The 13,869-nt window shown below is 44.7% G+C and overlaps 1 pseudogene; it reads right to left on the bottom strand.

Annotated features, from left to right (window-relative positions):
* Positions 1-492: 492 nt before the first annotated feature.
* On the bottom strand, positions 493-11,391 carry LOC121544725 (annotated as a pseudogene).
* Between the last annotated feature and the right edge of the window lie 2,478 nt (positions 11,392-13,869).

The raw sequence follows: 13,869 nt of genomic DNA on the forward strand, positions 1-13,869 counted from the left end.
AAATTCTAATAGTTCGCTTAATTTCAGTTTCTGTGATAAAACAAGCAAATATAGTGTAGTGAATCACTGTACCATATAAACCGCTGTGGAATATATTTTCAATAACCAAAAATATTATATTTTTAGCTGTTTGAAGCTTGTGTTGAAAACCGATAGTAAAAGATGCAAAAGTTTAACTTAAGCACGGGAGGCATAGAAATAGCGCACATAGAACATATCTACCACTTCTTAGACTTGCTTTCAATGAGAATGACAGATCTATAACTCCCATTTCTATGTGAATTTGGTCAGGTCACCCAAAAAGTTACATATTGCAGATTTAGTCATAAAAGCATCTAATAATAGATGAATAAAAGCTTCTGCTAAATGACCATATTCCAGACATCCTCATCACCTGAAGGTGACAGTGCCACCTGCTGCACATTGTCCTCAAACTTCTGCCAGCTCAGGCCCCCCGTCTGGGAGGGCACTGCAGTGCAGGCCTCCTTTAAAGTCCAAACACCAGACGTATGGGTCAGTCACAACCAGGTTGAGGATGCCACAGCCTGGCCCCTGTGTAGCCCATCCAGCTCTCTGCCAACTACAGGAGGGGCGAGAGGAGAGAGTTCAAACCAGACACAGCATCCTACAGTAATGGTTTGTGTGTTATAAATCTGCCATAAAATGACTACCGTATTTTCCGCACTATAAGGCGCACCGGATTATAAGGCGCACCTTCAATGAATGGCCTATTTTAGAACTGTTTTCATATATAGGGCGCACCGGATTATAAGGCGCACCTTCAATGAATGGCCTATTTTAGAACTGTTTTCATATATAGGGCGCACCGGATTATAAGGCGCATAGAATAGAAGATACTGCAGTCAAACGTTTGACTGGGGTTGCGTTATGCATCCACTAGATGGAGCTGTGCTAAAGGGAATGTCAACAAAACAGTCAGATAAAGTCTAACTTTATTAAGCGTTCCGACAACAATTTTGGGGTCTTTATACACACACAAGTGGTGTGGGACTGTGAGTAAGCGCAGTACCGGTGTTTACTGACTACGGTAGCCGTAATGCTGCAAGCGGTGCGGCTTTGTAGTTTACCAGTCGTACTGAAACATTTAATTATTATTAAATAGTTTTTATTGGTTTTTCATACTGAAACATTTTGAGAGCGCCTTGAGCGCCGTGTACAACCAGTATGGATCAACCAATTAACCAATTGATCCATATATAAGGCGCTCCGGATTATAAAGCGCACTGTCGTTTTTTTTTGAAAATTAAAGGCTTTTAAGTGCGCCTTATAGTGCGGAAAATACGGTAATAACAATCAAATGATCCATTGCTTTTCATTTTGATGCGACATTACTAGCAAAATAGTATCATATTGAAACTGAATGTGATGTACTGTTACACACACTGTGGAAGGTGCAAGCTGCAACGTCACAACATGTTGTGTGTAATGTAACTAACCACTAGTATAACTACTACTGTCTTGTCTTGGTCCTGCTGCCCAATGTTGGATAGCAGCAAGAAGTTTCAACATTAATGGCTTGAATCCTAAGAGAAAGGTAATTTTAAGACAAGCTGTTACAGTTTTTTAATTTATTAAAAACGCAATTTGGAGCAATTTGTTTTACATTTTGTGATCAACCACAGCATAGAACACTAGATTTCAAAGTTTGCTTGATCCTTTGTAAAAAATCTAACCAAATCACTACAACTGCCACTCGCCTTGCCTCCTCCTCTTGGCCTTCTTCTTGACTTTGATGGTCTGGACCACCAGCTACTGCTGAAAGTCCTCCTGGTTGATGGCACTATCGGCTGGAGGAGAGCTCTGACTGCTCCATGGTGGTGGTGGAGAGCATCATGCCCTGAACGCTGTCGCAGGATGTGATGGAACTGCTGCGGCTATGAGAATCACTGGTGCCCCCTACACTGCCCCGTCTCTGGTGGTCCAGTCGCTCCCCCACCTCGGGTCTCTCCATCAGGGCTCTCTCCATCACCCCCGCCTCCCCTGCCCTGGAGGTGTCACTCAGCTGGTCCTGCTCCAGCACTTCCTCTACCTCCTCCACCTCCTCCTCCATTAGCTGGAGATCATGATTCTCTCTCTTTCAACCATCTATGGTTTGTTTGAAATGAACAAAGTGCTTCTGATATATTATGACATGACTATGTTTGACATCTTACTGTTGGAAGCCAAGTCCTCAGGAGCGTTTGAGATGCGAACAATGTCCCGATCTCCCTTCAGAATGAAGATTTCATTTTCAGTGCATGATACAGAGACGATGTCCCCACAGCTCTCCAGTGCACCGATGATCACCTTGAATGGCATTTTATTTTATTACAGAGATAGACCTGTAACATGACACCCTGACAGGACAAAGGTTTAAAGATTCACAGTCTAGATTCACCTGACTACTTTTTCTCTATCAAAATATGTGACAAAAGCGATCCAAAAGTGATTACCTGGTTGAGGAAATCCATTTTAAGACAGCAAAAATCCATGTATTAAAGTATCCATTAATCCAGATATCCATGTAAAAGTATCCATTCCTTTGTAATAAGTGAATGATGGAAATGTTCCTGCTTGTGTACCCTTTTGTGATGAAAATTAATATTTCAACAACAAAGTATCCATTCCTGCCTGAGGACATCTTTACCTGGTTGAAGCAGTCCAACACGTAGACATTTTATTGGTTCCAGCTGAGGAAGCAGCCCTCTCTGAGGACCCAGCCCTCTCTGAGGAAGCAGCCCACCAGGCCCAGCTGCCTCTCCTGGGGCCCGGTCTGGCAAACAGCTCAAACTGGGGCACCTCCTGGTTGAACAGACGCGTGTCCACCACAAGCCCTCTTACGTCTGTCCGCTACAGCCAGAAGCACGCGCCAAACTTCCCATTGCTTCAAGGAAAACAACAATGCAAGATAAATACACTGCTCAAAAAAATAAAGGGAACACTAAAATAACACATCCTAGATCTGAATGAATGAAATAATCTTATTAAATACTTTTTTCTTTACATAGTTGAATGTGCTGACAACAAAATCACACAAAAATTATCAATGGAAATCAAATGTATCAACCCATGGAGGTCTGGATTTGGAGTCACCCTCAAAATTAAAGTGGAAAACCACACTACAGGCTGATCCAACTTTGATGTAATGTCCTTAAAACAAGTCAAAATGAGGCTCAGTAGTTTGTGTGGCCTCCACGTGCCTGTATGACCTCCCTACAACGGCTGGGCATGCTCCTGATGAGGTGGCGGATGGTCTCCTGAGGGATCTCCTCCCAGACCTGGACTAAAGCATCCGCCAACTCCTGGACAGTCTGTGGTGCAACGTGGCGTTGGTGGATGGAGCGAGACATGATGTGCTCAATTGGATTCAGGTCTGGGGAACGGGCGGGCCAGTCCATAGCATCAATGCCTTCCTCTTACAGGAACTGCTGACACACTCCAGCCACATGAGGTCTAGCATTGTCTTGCATTAGGAGGAGCCCAGGGCCAACCGCACCAGCATATGGTTTCACAAGGGGTCTGAGGATCTCATCTCGGTACCTAATGGCAGTCAGGCTACCTCTGGCGAGCACATGGAGGGCTGTGCGGCCCCCCAAAGAAATGCCACCCCACACCATGACTGACCCACCGCCAAACCGGTCATGCTGGAGGATGTTGCAGACAGCAGAAGGTTCTCCACGGCGTCTCCAGACTCTGTCACGTGCTCAGTGTGAACCTGCTTTCATCTGTGAAGAGCACAGGGCGCCAGTGGCGAATTTGCCAATCTTGGTGTTCTCTGGCAAATGCCAAATGTCCTGCACTGTGTTGGGCTGTAAGCACAACCCCCACCTGTGGACGTCGGGCCCTCATACCACCCTCATGGAGTCTGTTTCTGACCGTTTGAGCAGACACATGCACATTTGTGGCCTGCTGGAGGTCATTTTGCAGGGCTCTGGCAGTGCTCCTCCTGCTCCTCCTTGCACAAAGGCGGAGGTAGCAGTCCTGCTGCTCATGCTACCACTAGAGTGGATTTCACATGACTGGGAATACAGATATGCATCTGTTGGTCACAGTCAGATACCTTTAAAAAAAAGTACGGGCGTGGATCAGAAAACCAGTCAGTATCTGGTGTGACCACTAGGGCTGTGGTGGTCATGACATTTTGTCAGCCGGTGATTGCCAAGCAATGACGGCAGATGAATGGCACGACAATGGGCCTCAGGATCTCGTCAGGGTATCGCTGTGCATTCAAATTGCCATCGATAAAATGCAATTGTCTTCGTTGTCCGTAGCTTATGCCTGCCCATACCATAACCCCACTGCCACCATGGGGCACTCTGTTCACAACGTTAACATCAGCAAACCACTCGCCCACACAACGCCATACACGCCATCTGCCTGGTACAATTGAAAGCGGGATTCATCCATGAAGAGTAAAACTTCTCCAGCGTGCCAGCGGCCATCAAAGGTGAGCATTTGCCCACTGAAGTCGATTACGACGCTAATCTGCTGTCAGGTCAAGACCCTGATGAGGACAAAGAGCATGCAGATGAGCTTCCCTGAAACGGTTTCTGACAGTTTATGCATTAATTATTCGATTGTGCAAACCCAGTTTAATCAGCTGTCCGGGTGGCTGGTCTCAGACGATCCCGCTGGTGAAGAAGCCGAATGTGGAGGTCCTGGGCTGGTGTGGTTACACGTGGTCTGCGGTTGTGAGGCCAGTTGGACGTACTGCCAAATTCTCTAAAACAACGTTGGTGGACATTCCTGCAGTCAGCATGCCAACTGCACGCTCACTCAAAACTTGAGACATCTGTGGCATTGTGTTGTGTGACAAACCTGCACATTTTATGAGTGGCCTTTTATTGTCCCCAGCACAAGGTGCACCTGTTTAATCAGCTTCTTGATATGCCACACCTGTCAGGTGGATGGATTATCTTGGCAAAGGAGAAATACTCACTAACAGTGATATGAACAAATTTGTGCACAAAACATGAGAGAAATAAGCTTTTTGTGCGTATGGAAAATGTCTGGGATCTTTTATTTCATCTCATGAAACATGGGACCAACAGTTTATATTTTTGTTCAGTGTAGCTCATACACATAACGAGTTCTACGACCTGACAGCAAAGCTCCTATAGTTACATTACTCCGTCTATTCCACTCTACTTTAATACATCACAAAAACATGAAGATGTTCAGCTGAGAAAATGAAAATGTCTCAAATTGTCTGAAGGGAGCTTAATTTATTTGCTGCTGAAAAAGCACTGATGTATACACTGAGTATACCAAACATTAGGAACACCTTTCTAATATTGAGCTGCACCCACCCCTTTTTGCCCTCAGAACAGCCTCAATTCGTTGGGGTGTCGAAAGCGTTCCACAGAAATGTTGGCCCATGTTGACTCCAACCTACTACCATACCCGATTCAAAGGTACTTAAATATTTTGTCTTGTCCATTCACCCTCTGAATGGCACACATACACAATCCATGTCTCAAGGCTTAAAAATCATTATTTAACCTGTCTCCTCCCCTTCATCTACACTGATTGGAGTGGTTTTAACAAGTGACATCAATAAGGGATCATTGCTTTCACCTGGATTCACCTGTTCAGTCTGTCACGGAAAGAGCAGGTGTTCTTAATGTTTTGTATACTCAGCGTAATTTGTGGTACTTTTAATGAATAAGAACAACATGTAGGCTACCTCTTCCTAGGCTTGGCGCCCAGCTGCTCCAGGGCCTGTTCCTGGGTGTAGAACAGCAGGGATCTCTGATAAGAGGAGATGAGCAGGACCTTCTGACTGTACTCCAGCTGGACTATGACTGAGGGCTCCTAAAACAGCATCACTGGGTTACACAAACCCTAGGGATATGAGCATACAACACACATCAAAGCTCCAACCGCAATACTGGGTTACAGACACCCTGGGGATACTGGGTTACAGACACCCTGGGGATACTGGGTTACAGACACCCTGGGGATACTGGGTTACAGACACCCTGGGGATACTGGGTTACAGACACCCTGGGGATACTGGGTTACAGACACCCTGGGGATACTGGGTTACAACACATGTGAGAGAAATAAGTTAATAAACAAACAGTACAGTGTGATTGATAGATACAGAGCATTTGGAAAGTATTCAGACCCCTTGACTTCTTCTACATTTTGTTACGTTACAGCCTTATTCTAAAATTGCTTAAATAAATACAAATCCTCAGCAATCTACACACAATACCCCATAATGACAAAGCGAAAACAGGTTTAGACATTTTAGCAAATGTCTTACATTTACATAAGTATTCCTTTGCTATGAGACTTGAAATTGAGCTCAGGTGCATCCTGTTTCCATTGATCATCCTTGAGATGTTTCTACAACTTGATAGGTAAATTCAATTGATTGGACATGATTTAGAAAGGCACACACCTGTCTGTATAAGGTCCCACACTTGACAGTGCATGTCAGAGCAAAAACCAAGCCATAAGATCATAGGAATTGTCCGTAGAGCTCAGAGACAGCATTGTGTTGAGGCACAGATCTGGGGAAGGGTACCGAAAAATGTCTGCAGCATTGAAGGTCCTTAAGAACACCGTGGCCTCCATCATTCTTAAATGGAAGAAGTTTGGAACCACCAAGACTCTTCCTAGAGCTGGCCGCCCGGCCAAACTAAGCAATCGGGGGAGAAGGGCCTTGGTCGGGGAGGTGACCAAGAACCCGATGGTCACTCTGACAGAGCTCCAGAGTTCCTCTGTGGAGATGGGAGAACCTCCTAGAAGGACAACCATCTCTGCAGCACTCCACAAATCAGGCCTTTATGGTAGAGTGGCCAGACGGAAGCTACTCCTCAGTAAAAGGCACATGACAGCCCACTTGGAGTTTACCAAAAGGCAACTAAAGATTCTCTGGTCTGATGCAACCAAGATTGAACTCTTTGGCCTGAATGCCAAGCGTCACGTCCGGAGGAAACCTGGCACCATCCCTACGGTGAAGCATGGTGGTGGCAGCATCATGCTGTGGGGATGTTTTTCAGCGGCAGGGACTGGGAGACTAGTCAAGATCGAGGGAAAGGTGAACAGAGCAAAGTACAGAGAGATCCTTGATGAAAACCTGTTCCAGAGCACTCAGGTCATCAGACTGGGGCGAAGGTTCACCTTCCAACATGACAACGACCCTAAGCACACAGCCAAGACAATGCAGGAGTGGCTTCGGGACAAGTCTCTGAATGTCCTTGAGTGGCCCAGCCAGAGCCCGGACTTGAACCAGATCGAACATCTCTGGAGAGACCTGAAAATAGCTGTGCAGCAACACTCCCCATCCAACCTGACAGAGCTTGAGAGGATCTGCAGAGAATAAACTCCCCAAATACAGGTGTGCCAAGCTTGCAGTGTCATACCCAAGAAGAATCGCAGCTGTAATCGCTGCCAAAGGTGCTTCAACAAAGTACTGAGTAAAGGGTCTGTATATTTACGTAAATGTAATATTTCAGTTTTTTATTTTTTATAAATTAGCAACATTTTCTAAAAACCTGTTTTTGCATTGTCGTTATGGGGTATTGTGTGTAGATTGATGAGGGGAAAAAAGTATTTAATCAGTTTTAGAATAAGGCTGTAACGTTAAAAATGTGGAAAAAGTAAAGGGGTCTGAATACTTTCCGAAGGCACTGTAGATAACTGTTATTAGAGGATATAAGAGAGTATAAGGGGGTAATAAATGCTTATGGCAAGTCTCATTATAACTGCATAATACATTATATCTGTGGGCTTTAAGTAAAGTGTTACCTAACATTCACAAAAAAAGACCTTGACCCAAAATGAAAGAATGAAAGCTGCTATACCTGAACCAGGTCCACAGCAGAGTACACAACCTTTCCTTTGTCATCACCAGAGAAGAGCTTCATTCCATTGGCACTCCACGCCAAGGCAGTGACTGTGCTTTTGTGCAAACCGACCACATCAAATCGCCTTAGCTACAGAAAATAGAGGGACCTCAGTGTTTTGCTACACAAAGGGACACATTTACTAAGCACTTACATCTGTGCTATGTTTGCACCTATTCATTTTAGAAGGAAATAAAATAGGGTTGGGCGATATCCACATTTTCCTACCGTTCCTGTACCATACCGGGGTATACAGTATTACCGTCAGTGCACACCGCTATTGTTTTCCAAACGTGAAAATAAATATTTAATAATGCTAGCAAATTACTAGCGAATTCCCATAGCGGACGTTTGCTTAATGCTAACAATACGCAAGTGAACATAAACTAATTGCAACCAAGCTCATCAAGTTATACAACAATAAAAGGCTACTCACAGTTTGCTGCACGCACAAAACAAATATTAAACAGCAGGGATCTTGATCCATCTTGAGCCCTGAGCTGGAAATAATTTATTTGGCACATCTTAAGATAGTTAACTAATGTAGTGGCATAGCATGCGGCCCAGCGCTTTAGCATTGCAGTAACAGTAACCCCAACCCCCCCCCTACGTATTTTTAAAAATCATTCTGTAGGTATTTCTAAACACCCTGGTATACAGTATATTGCCTAGAATAAAATACAAAAAAAGACACACTCAAAACATGTCACTATCTTTAGTCATATCAACAGATCAGTTGATTGATTGGTTGGTTGGCATACCTGTTTGTTCCTGCCTGGAAGTTGAGACACCAGTTGAAAGAGAGCAACCCGACCAGACACCGTGCCCACTGCCACCAAGTCAAAACAACTGAGCAGCTTCACTGCTGTGATAGATTCGGATTTCCCCTGGGAAGACAACATAACATGTTTAGAATGACATACATACTTACTTACAGTGCGGGAATTAAGTATTTGATCCCCTGCTGATTTTGTACGTTTGCCCACTGCAAAGACATGATCAGTCTATAATTGTAATGGTAGGTTTATTTGAACAGTGAGAGACAGAATAACAAAAACAAAATCCAGAAAAACACATGTCAAAAATGTTATAAATTGATTTGCATTTTAAATGAGGGATATAATTATTTGACCCCTCTGCAAAACATGACTTAGTACTTGGTAGCAAAACCCTTGTTGGCAATCACAGAGGTCAGACGTTTCTTGTAGTTGGCCACCAGGTTTTCACACATCTCAGGAGGGATTTTGTCACACTCCTCTTTGCAGATCTTCTCCAAGTCATTAAGGTTTTGAGGCTGACGTTTGGCAACTCGAACCTTCAGCTCCCTCCACAGATTTTCTATGGGATTAAGGTCTGGAGACTGGCTAGGCCACTCCAGGACCTTAATGTGCTTCTTCTTGAGCCACTCCTTTGTTGCCTTGGCCGTGTGTTTTGGGTCATTGTCATGCTGGAATACCCATCCACAACCCATTTTCAATGCCCTTGCTGAGGGAAGGAGGTTCTCACCCAAGATTTGACGGTACATGGCCCCGTCCATCGTCCCTTTGATGCAGTGAAGTTGTCCTGTCCCCTTAGCGGAAAAACACCCACAAAGCATAATGTTTCCATCTCCATGTTTGACGGAAGGGATGGTGTTCTTGGGGTCATAGGCAGCATTCCTCCTCCTCCAAACACGGCATCAACTCAACTCAACTCGCCAAAGAGCTCGATTTTGGTCTCATCTGACCACAACACTTTCCCCCAGTTCTCCTCTGAATCATTCAGATGTTCATTGGCAAACTTCAGACGGCCCTGTATATGTGCTTTCTTGAGCAGGGGGACCTTGCGGGCGCTGCAGGATTTCAGTCCTTCACGGCGTAGTGTGTTACCAATTGTTTTCTTGGTGACTATGGCCCCAGCTGCCTTGAGATCATTGACAAGATCCTCCCGTGTAGTTCTGGGCTGATTCCTCACCGTTCTCATGATCATTGCAACTCCACGAGGTGAGATCTTGCATGGAGCCCCAGGCCGAGGGAGATTGACAGTTATTTTGTGTTTCTTCCATTTGCGAATAAATCGCACCAACTGTTGTCACCTTCTCACCAAGCTGCTTGGCGATGGTCTTGTAGCCCATTCCAGCCTTGTGTAGGTCTACAATCTTGTCCCTGACATCCTTGGAGAGCTCTTTGGTCTTGGCCATGGTGGAGAGTTTGGAATCTGATTGATTGATTGCTTCTGTGGACAGGTGTCTTTTATACAGGTAACAAGCTGAGATTAGGAGCACTCCCTTTAAGAGTGTGCTCCTAATCTCAGCTTGTTACCTGTATAAAAGACACCTGGGCGCCAGAAATCTTTCTGATTGAGAGGGGGTCAAATACTTATTTCCCTCATTAAAATGCAAATCAATTTATAAAATTTTGGACATGCGTTTTTCTGGATTTTGTTGTTGTTATTCTGTCTCTCACTGTTCAAATAAACCTACCATTAAAATTATAGACTGATAATTTCTTTGTCAGTGGGCAAACGTACAAAATCAGCAGGGGATCAAATACTTTTTTCCCTGACTGTACTTGGGGCAAAACATTTACTTCAAAGACTCGCTAATATTTGGATGTTTGTTACCAAATGTGCTTTGGGGTGAAGGTGCAAAATAATTAAATCAACTAAGCAATGCCTGAAACAGTGGCATACTCACCTCTACACTGTACTTATTCATCTGGCTGACTCGCCTGCAGTACAGGTAGAGCATCCCAATACTGCTCCCCACAGCAATGTAATCACTGTTGGTGTCCAGAGCAGTCAGGTAGACCATTACAGAGTGGAAGCCTATCTGGAACTTGGTAGGTATTGCAATAAGCAGGTAGTATAGGGGACAGAACTCCCTCAGGGCGCTCTGTGGAGGAGTTTGGGCAGCCATGGTGAACAGGCAATGTTCTGCTCTCTGTGGACAAGAAAATTAGGCATGGCTATCAAATATGTGGGAACGCATGGTGATAGACATGACATGTATGGCATACAATTATAAAATATTTGGCTAGTGTCCATAGTGTTGGACAGGCTAGGTACCTAGCTTGCAGTTGTTATCCTTAAAGGTGAGGTTTTTCACACCTTCTACTCGCTAGCTAGCAACAATCCATATCAACTGAAACTACCAGCTAGTGATATTACTTGGGCAGGTCAAAATTGAATTCGCCTGCAACCGAAAATATTGTATATCTAACGAGCTTGGACTGAGCACAGCCAGGCCAACAGATGTTTATCAGCAATTTTGACGTTTCACTTTGAGACATGAGCTAACTAGCTAATGTTAGCTAGCCTAGCTATCATTAACTACAAATACAAAACACAAGTGTTTACACAGACTTACATTAGATTATGTCCCTATATCCTGTTATCATATAGATAACACATACGTTACTCTAAAAGCATGTATAAAACAGAGAGCTGGCGACAATGCTATCGCACACTTCCATTAATTATTATTCGAGAACGTCTCTTGTCACGCTGACTTTCCCCGTCTAGAGCTAATTTATGGACGTCAACAAACCCTACGACTTCCTTGTCTCGCGGAAATACAATGATGCATGGCGACCGCCTTCTTCTTCTTCTTCTTCTTCTTCTTCTTCAGTGTGGTTTATCGGCGGTTGGCATCCAACGTTATGGTGCATTACCGCCACCTACCGTACTGGAATGTGGGCCAGAGACAGGGAGAAACTAAATCCTACCTGCCAACCCCGTTTCTCTTAAAAAGATAACAACATATTTGAGACTATATCTAATGACGTTCTGCTCAATATACTCTTTAAACTAATTTCCTGTATCCCCTTCTCCCTCATACTAAATCTCATCCTCTCTCTTTCCCTCTGATACTGCCCACACTGTAGCAATACATGTTCCACAGTCTCTATTTCCTGACAATAATCACATTTTCCTGATGGATGCTTTCCTATCACGTTTAATGTCTTATTCAACTGGCTGTGTCCCACCCTTAATCTTGTAAAAATAGCCTCCTCTCTTCTGTCTCTTCCTGCCATCCTCCCCTCCCTGCACCATCACTGTACTGTACCATCACTGTACTGTATATATCAGTCTTTTTGCCTCTGCCTTGCTCATTGACACTTCAACATCAACATCCCCACTACTAAGTGCTTGTTTAGCCTGTTCATCTACTGCCTCCTTCCCCTCCACCTCCACATGGGCTGGAACCCAAGTAAATCTTATCTGAATACCCATCTGTTTAATCCTGCCATGGGTTTGTAGCACCTCATAAAGCAGGTCTTGTCTGCTACGTGAGCTAAAGGACTGGAGACTCATTAACACTGCACATGAATCAGAGCAAATAACTACTCTGTCTGGCTTAACTTCCTCCACCCACTGCAAGGCCAACAGTATGGCCATCAGCTCCACCGTATATACAGCCAGATGATCTGTAATACGTTTCCTGACTTCCACCCCACATTCCTGCACTACAAATGCTGACCCAGTACGTCCTGTCCTTGGATCTTTTGAACTATCTGTGTAAATGGCCACAAAATCCTGATACACAGTTTCCAGACGTCTCTTAAAGAAATCAGATGGATCAACACCCTCCCTATCTTTCTGTAGTCTCTCCAACACTTCTAGATCAACTACTGGAGGCGGGAGTAGCCATGGTGGATTTACAGGAATAACTACCGTTGGACTAAACTCCCTTCCATACAGTCCCATCTCCTTTGCCTGGGTATTACCCACCCACCCAAAGCTCGTGTTCGGTCTTCGCTCATGTTCCCAGCATGCCTGTAAGGATGAGACACCCCATGTCCTTGTAGGTTGACCCAATAATTAATTGCCAGCTGCTGTCTCCTAATCTGCAACGGCATATCCCCCATCTCCACCTGTAATGCAGCCACTGGGGACGTTCGAAACGCCCCACTACATATTCTGAGTCCTTGCCCCTGTATGACATCTAGCCTTTCCAGTGAGGTCCGGCCTGCTGAACCATATGCTATACTTCCATAGTCTATTACAGATCGGATCAATGCAACCTACATGGTCTTCAATGAGGAACGCCCAGCCCCCCACTCCTTCCCCGTCAGACAGCGCATCACATTTAGCACCTTCTTACACTTTCCCACCACTCTCTCAATGTGTTCTGCCCAGGTCAGTGTAGTATCAAAGTATACCCCAAGGAACCTGAAGGCCCCCACCCTCTCCAAGTTTCTCCCATATAATAATATAATAATATAATAATAATAATCTCAAGCATACCTCATCTCCCACCTTCCTCCTGGTAAAGAACACTGTTTGAGTTTTCTCTACAGAGAACCTGAATCCCCACATTAATGCCCACCGCTCTACCTCATCAATTGCTTCCTGTACCTTCCTGACTATGTATGGCACATTTCTTCCCCTCTTCCATAAGGCACCATCATCTGCAAATAACGACCTCCCTATATCCGGCTGTACCTGAGAGTAAACATCATTGATCATGATTGAGAACAACAGAGGACTAATCACGCTCCCCTGCGGTGTACCATTATCCACCAAGTAGCTGCCTGATAAAGACTTCCCCACCCTCACCTGGATAGACCTTCCAAACAGGAAATCCTTTATCCAGTTGTACATTCTTCCTCCTACCCCCATAATATCAAGCTTGATTAACAACCCCTCCTTCCACATCATATCATACGCCTTCTCCACATCAAAAAAGACAGCTACAACAGTCTCCTCGTTCACCTGAGCCTTCCTGACCTCTGCTTCTAAGCAGAGCACTGGATCCATCGCTCCCCTACCCTTCCTGAACCCACTCTGATGTGGCGTTACTAGCCCTCTGCTCTCCAGGAAGTAAGTTAGCCTCTCCGTAATCATATGTTCCATAATCTTACATACATGTGATGTTAAAGCTATTGGCCGATAGCTTGTTGGCTTCGTTGGATCCTTCCCAGGCTTCCGTTTTGGTACCACTACTGCCTCCTTCCAACTGCCTGGTAGTTTCCCCTCCTCCCACACTCTGTTGTACAACACCAATACCTTATCCAGTGCCTCATCACTA

This window comes from Coregonus clupeaformis, chromosome 29, assembly GCF_020615455.1.
Source record: "Coregonus clupeaformis isolate EN_2021a chromosome 29, ASM2061545v1, whole genome shotgun sequence".
NCBI classification, from domain to species: domain Eukaryota; kingdom Metazoa; phylum Chordata; class Actinopteri; order Salmoniformes; family Salmonidae; genus Coregonus; species Coregonus clupeaformis.